The following is an 8013-nucleotide window of genomic DNA, read 5'->3' on the forward strand; positions in this document are numbered from 1 at the left end:
CATGAAGAGGTTTTTGGGAGGCTCAACATTTGGATAGAATCTCTGGCAAAAAAAAAAAGGTGAAAAAAGACATTAAAATAGAATTATCACTGGTTTTTAAAATAGGAATACCTTAAAGAAGCTCCCTCAGATACTGGTATATTTAAAGATTTATTTTAAAGTGTGTCTATGGTGTTTCTGTTTAACAGCAGAATCTGTATAGCAGACAAAGATTCCCTTCATCCTGCCCCAGAGAAATGGCAAATTCTATGACCAAGACAAAGGATGCAGAACTAAGAAGCCATGGCAATTGGAACTAAGAATCTGTATGATCTCACCAGTGAAGAGACTGACAAAGTACTGTGAAACAGCAAACCAAAAGGCATGGACATGAAGAACATGGGGCTTTTGAGAAATGTAGTGCTGCATTTGAGGCCATTCCAGTTGTGGAACTTGTTCTGTTGTCCTGCCTGGGTAGGAAAGCAGATTTGAAGCCCCATCTACTATAGAATATAGCCCCCAACCTAGCCCAGCTAGGGGCCTGGCTGGAGTACCCAAGGGTTTCATGGCCCATCCTACAGTCCTACTTAACAGTGGTACCTGAGCAGAGGAACAAGTCAGGAGCTCTGCCCACATGCAAAACCAAGTCAGTGGCCTTCTCTGGTCAGAGAACTCAGTGAACAGTTCTGCCTGATTCAAGTCCCTAGCCAATAAGCTATGCCATCCTTGGAACCTGTTTTGCCACCCCACCCAGAAAGGGAAGCAGGTTCATTGTATATTCCTGCCATGAGAATAGCCCACAGTCCCACCTGACCAGAAGGGTTAACTAGAGCATCTCAGAGACTGTATGGCCCACCATTCAACCCAGCTTGCAGAGATACCCAAGCTGATAGCCCAGTCAGTGAGTGGCTGTGTTGTAGGATAGACATAAAGCTACAAAATATCATCAAATCACAAAAGAAGACAGCAATATAAGTGAGGAACAAAGAATCCACAAAACAGTCAGAAAACAACAGGCAACAGTAAGTCCTTTCCTACCAATAATTACTTTAAATATAGATGGAGTAAATACTCTCATGAAAGACACAGATGGCTGATAGATTAAAAAAAAATAGGATCTAAAGGAGATAAACCAATCAAGAAGATAAAACAATTATACATATTTATGCATCCAACATCAGAGCATCTGTAAAAATCAAAAGCTAACAGAATTAAAAGGAGAAATAAACAGTAACATAATTATAGGTAGAAGCTTTAATACCTCACTCTCAGCAATAAATAATCATCCAGCTAGGTAATCAATAAAAAAACAATGGATTTTAACAGCACTATAGACCTAACAGACAACATTCCCAACAACAACAGCAGAATACCCATTTTTCTTAAGCACACACAGAACATTTTCTAGAGTATGTTAGGTCACAAAGCAAATCTTAGCAAATTTAAGAAAACTGAAATCATACCAACTGTCTTTTTCAATCACAAGAGTATGAAACTAGAAATAATAGCTGAAGGAAAGCTGGAAAACTTAAAAATATATGGAAATTAAACTACAGAGTCCTGAACAACCAATAGATCAAAGAAGAAATCAAAAGAGAAATTTTAAAATATCTTGAGACAAATGAAAATGGAAATACATGTACCAAAATTATAGGATATAGCAAAAGAAGTTCTAAGAGGGAAGTTTACAGTGATAAATGCACACATTAAGGGGGCAAATCAATCTAACAACCTAAATTTATACCTCAAGGATGAAGAAAAAGAACAAACTAAGCCCACCTGATGCAAAGAACTGACTCATTGAGAGAGACCCTGATGCTGGGAAAGATTGAGGGCAGGAGGAGAAGGGGATGACAGACGATGAGATGGTTGGATGGCATCACCGACTCGATGGCCATGAGTTTGAGCAAGGTCTGGGAGCTGGTGATGGACAGGGAAGCCTGGCATGCTGCAGTGCATGGGGTCACAAAGAATCAGACATGACTGATTGACTGAACTGACTGAAGCCCAAAATTAGCAGAAGGAAGGAAGGAATAAAAATGAGAGCAGAAATAAAAGAAACAGAGGACAGGAAAATAATAGAAAAGATAGGCAAAAAAAAAAAGAATTGGTTTTTTGAAAAAATAACCCAAATTATTAAACTGTTAGCAAGACAAATCAAGAAGAGAGAAGAGCCAAATAAGATTATAAGTGAAAAAGGAGAAATTACAACTGACACCACAGAAATACAATGAATCATGAGACTACTATGAAGAACTATAACCACAACAAATTGGACAACCTAGAAGAAAAGGATAAATTCCTAGAAACATACAACCTGCCAAGATTAAATCATGAAGACGAGAAAATCTGAACAGATCAATAGCAAGCAAGGATTGAATAGGTAATCAAAATTCCCAACAAATAAAAGTCCAGGACCAGATAGTTACACAGGTGAATTTCACCAAATAGTCAAAGAAGAATTAACACCAATCCTTCTCAAACTTTTCCTCAAAAATAATCAAAGAAGAGAAAATACTCCCAAACTCATTTTAAGAGACCAGAATTAACCTGATACAAAGCCATACAAGGACACTACAACAAAAAAAAAAACTACAGGCCAATATCTCTGATGAATATGGATGCAAAAAATCTCAACAAAATACTAGTAAACTGTAATTTAACACCACATTAAAAGACTCATACACCATGATCAAGTGAGATTTATCTCTACTCTGCAAGGATGTTTCAACATACATGAATCAGTAAAAGTGATACAATAATCACTTTAATATAGAATTAAATATATATTTTTATACATTATATAAAAATATATAAATAATATAGTATATTATACTATATATTATATAATATATTATATATATTTATTACATTATTATATATTATTATGTATTATATATTATAATATTATCTATTATATATTTTATATACATATTTAATATATATTATATATATTTTATTACACATATACTTTATATATTATATATACAATATATAATATATATTATACATACTGTATTATACTATTATTATATATTATAATATATTATATGTCATATATTAATATTATATAATACATTGTATAATATATTATATATTAATATTATATAATTATAATATATTATATATAATATATAATTATAATAATATACACTATATTATAATATATAAGAAAGATATAGATATAATATAATATAATATTATATTATTATATATTATATTATAATAATTTATTTTATATATTAATATATTAATATTATCAATATATTTTCAATATATAATTAATATAGTATAACAATTAATATATTATATTATATATTATAATATATACTGATATAATAATATAAATGTAAATATATAAAATTATACATATAAATATATAGAATGAAATATATATACTAATAACCACATTAATATAGAATGAAAGACAAAAAGTCATATGATCATCTCAGTTGATGCAGAAAAAGCATCTGACAAAATACAAAATCTTTTCAAATAAAAACTCCTAACAGAGTACAGAAGGAATACATGCCAACATAATAAAGGTCATATATGACAAGTCCAGAGCTAACATCAAATTCAATGGTAAAAGGTTGACAGTTTTTCCTCTAAGGATCAGGAGCAAGCCAAGAATGCCCACTCTCACCCTTGCACTTGACATAGTACTAGAAGTCCTAGCCAGAGCAATCAGGCAAGGGAAAGAAATGAAAAGTTTCTGAATCATAAAGGAAGAAGTAAAACTGTTTCTATGGTTTTATATATAGAAAATCTTGAACACCACCAAAAAGTGTTGTAACTCATCAGTGAATTCAGTAAAGTTACAGAACATAAAATCAACATACAATATTCAGTATCATTTCTATACACTAACAATGAATTATCTGAAAAAGAAATAAGGAAAACAAACCCACTTACAATAGCATCAAACACAATAAAATACTTATGGATAAATTTAACTAAGTAGGTAAAAGATCTCTACCCTAAAAACTGTAACATATTGATGAAATAAATTGAAGACATGAATAAATTGAAAGATATTCTGCATCCATGGAGTAAAATAATATTGCTAAAATGTCCATATAAACCAAAGCCATCTACAATGCCATCCCTATAAAGATTCCAATGACACTTTTTACAGAAATAGAAAACACAATTCTAAAATTTTTTTGAAAGCACAAAAGACCCTGAATAGCCAAAGCAATGCTGAGAAATAAGAACAATGCTACGGGCATCACATTTTGTCATTTCAAACTATACTACAAAGCTACAGTAATCAAACTGCATGATACTGACATGAAAACACATCCACAGACCAATGAAACAGAATTGAAAGCCCAGAAATAAACCCATGCATGTATGGTCGATTAATACTGGACAAGGGTTCCAAGAATACTCAATAAGGAAAAGGTAGTCTCTTCAATAAATGGTGCTAGAAAAACTAGATATTCATATGGAAAGGAATTAAACCAGACCCCTATCTTACACCATGCATGAAAATTAAGCTGAAATATATTCTGCTTAAATGTAAGACTTGAAACTGTAAAACTAGAAGAAAGAATAGGGAAAAAGTTCTTGTATTGGTCTTGGCAATGATTTTTTGGTTATGAAACTGAAAACACAAGCAACAAAAGCAAAAATAAGTAAGTGGGACTACATCAAACTAAAATGTTCCTGCACAGCTGAAGAAATAATCAAGAAAATGAAAAAGCAATCTATGGAATGGGGGGGAAATATTTGCAAATTATATATCTGATAAGGAGTTAATGTCCAAATATATAAGGAACTCATTCAACTCAATAGTATAAAACCAATAATCCAATTTAAAGATGGGCAGAGAATTTGAACGGCTTTCCTGGTGGCTCAGCAGTAAAGAAACTGCCTGCCAATGTGGGAGACACAGGAGATGTGGGTTTGATCCTAGAGTTGGGAAGATCGCCTGGAGAAAGAAATGGCAGCCCACTCCAGTATTCTTGCCTGGAAAATCCCATGGACAGAGAAGCCTGGCAGGCTACAGTCCATGGGGTTGCAAGAGTTGGACACAGCTTAGCAACTAAACAACAGCAACAGAGAATCTAAACAGGCATTTTTCCAAAGAAGGCATATAGATGGCCAACGGGTGAAAATGTGCTCAACATCACTAAACACCAGGGAAATGCAAATCAAAACCATAGTGAGATATCACCTCACACCTGCCAGAATGACTATTAACAAAAAGACAAAAGATGACAAGTGTTGGCAAAGATGTGGAGAAAAGAGAATCCATTTTTACTGTTGTTGGAAATGTAAATTGGTGCAAGCCAGTATGGAAAACATTATGGAGGTTCCTCAAAAAATTAAAAGTAGAGCTGTGGTATGATCTAGCAGTTTTCATTTCTGGGTATATATCCAGAGGAAATGAAATTATTATCTCAAAGAGATATCTACACTCCGATGTTCATTGCAGCATTATTTATTAATACAACAGCCAAGACATAGAAACAACCTAAGTGTTAATTGATTAATGAACAGATACAGAAAATGTGGTATATAAAATGAAATATTATTCAACCATAAAAAGGAAGGAAATCCTGCCATTTATGAGATATGGATGGGCCTTTAGGGCATTATGCTAAGTAAAATGAGTCAGATAGATACAGACAAATACTCTATGATCTCACTTATATGTGGAACCTTAAAAAAACAAATCAAACCCATAGAAACAGAGAACAGATTTGTAGTTGCCAGAGGCAGCAGGTGTAGGTAGAGGAATTGGGTGAAGGTAGTCAAAAGGTACAAATTTCTAGTTACAAGATAAGTAGGTTCTTGGGATGTAATGTATAGCCTGGTGACTATACTTAGAACTACTGCATTATATATTTGAAAGTTTGAGAGAGGAGATCTTAAAAATCCTCATCATAAAAATTGTAACTATGTGAAGTGATTAATGCTAATTAAACTTATTTTAGTAATCATTTTGCAATATACACATATATCAATGCAGGAGACCTGGGTTTGATGCCTGGGTCAGAATGATCCCCTGGAGAAGGAAAGGGTAGCCCACTCCAGTATTCTTGCCTGGAAAATCCCATGGACAGAGGAGCCTGGTGGGCTACAGTCTATGGAGTCACGAGTCAGACACAACTTAGTGACTAAACCACCACCATTACCATATTGTATACCTTAAACATTTGCGTAAATTGTATTTCAATAAAATGTTCAGATTCTTTAGCCATCATCAGCTGTACCATAAAGGATATGTTCCATTGGTCTGTAATGGTCAAGATCAACTACAGTGTCTGAAATTCAAGAAGACTGGCACGATCCTATGGTTTCGGGACTCAAGTCAACAGGATCTTGCTTTGTGTGAACATTTTAAACCCTCAATGTCTTTATAGCTTCTCTGACTCTTCATATATTCCTTCTTTCTGTTATATAAACACTATATGCCTAGCCTTCATCTCCACTTGCATGTCTAAACAGCCAAGTCAAATTTAATATATCTGAAGCCTAGTTCCTGAAATTCTACCCCTAATCTGCCCTAGCCACAATCTTCCCCATTCCAGGTAAAGGCAGTTCAATTCTTTCTGGTACTCGTGTGAAAAAGCCTGGAATCACTCAACTCTTTTTTTATCTCAAACTCCATACCCAGTGCATGAATATATTGTGTAAGCTCTGCTTCCCAAATATATCTAGAATCCAACATTTCTCTCTCTACTTTTACTACAGCTACTCCGGTGCAGGTACCCACCTTATCTCTGGGGACTACTGCAATGGCCCCAGTCAGACTCCTGCTTCCACCTAGATTCGTTATGGTTATTCTCAACATAGCCTGACTGGCAATTATAGACATTACTCTGTCCACAGAATTCTCCAGGCAAGAACACTGGAGTGGCTAGCCATTCCCTTCTCCAGAGGATCTTCCCAACTCAGGGATTGAATTTGGGTCTCTTGCACTGCAGACAGATTCTTTACATCTGAGCCACCAGGGAAGCCCCACCTGACTGGACCTGTGATCAAATAAGTCAGATCATAAACCTTCCATTGATCAAAATTCTCCGGCAGTACCCCACTTCACCCAGAGTAAAATCTGTATATGTTGGAGTCTTAGATGTATTTGCCTGTTGCATTGTTGTTTTTAGTTCCCTGCTGTGTTTTTGTGGGAGGTGACAGTGACCTGCAGTAAATAGCAGGGATAGAGATAAAGAGGGGCAGATAGACAAGAGAGATGAAACAGGGAAAAGGAAAAAGGTATGCGGCCAAATCTAACAAATAACTTCCAATACTTCTTAGCTTAGAAAGTCCTCCCTTCTCCTGAGATTTGGTAGATATTTTCATATGCTTTTTAAAAAAAATTCATTCATTCATTAGGCTTTGTTGGGTCTTAATTGCAGCATGATCTTCCATCTTAATTGTGGTATGTGGGTTCTTTAGTTGCAGCATGTGGGATCTAGTTCCTTGACCAGGGGTTGAACCCAGGCCCCCTGCGTGGGGAGCACGGAGTGTAACCACTGGACCAGCAGGGAAGACACATGTGCTTCTTTGTTATAAGGTAAAGTTTTTTTTGTCTGCTGTTACCATCTCTAACATGCAAAGATCCCATGAATCCTTTGCTTCCAATGAGTCAAAAGGCTTAAGAGAAGTTGGGGCAGGGGTAGGGAGGGTCATTTATCGTTTTGATGCCAGCCCATCTTTGTGTGCTAAATAAATCTGTATTTCACTGACTACCAACTGACTTATTCTTTAGATTTATACAGAATCAAGAAAATTTAAACAATGAATATTTATTAATGAATAATTATCTTCTTTTAGCCAGAGTCAAGATAAACAATCTATAACTTTCCACTGACTTTTAGAATAGTCAACAAAAATACTAAAATTTATCAGTTCATTTTGAACATCACCAGTATCTGATCAGTAGAAAGATTTATCATATTTTCACTACTTTCATAAGTCCCACATTGAAATCCTAATTAATTTTAGTGAGTGAGTAAGTGAGTGCTCAATCATGTTCAACTCTTTGTGATCCCACGGACTGTAGCCCACAAGGCTCCTCTG

This window comes from Dama dama, chromosome 4 (assembly GCF_033118175.1).
Source record: "Dama dama isolate Ldn47 chromosome 4, ASM3311817v1, whole genome shotgun sequence".
Classification (NCBI taxonomy): domain Eukaryota; kingdom Metazoa; phylum Chordata; class Mammalia; order Artiodactyla; family Cervidae; genus Dama; species Dama dama.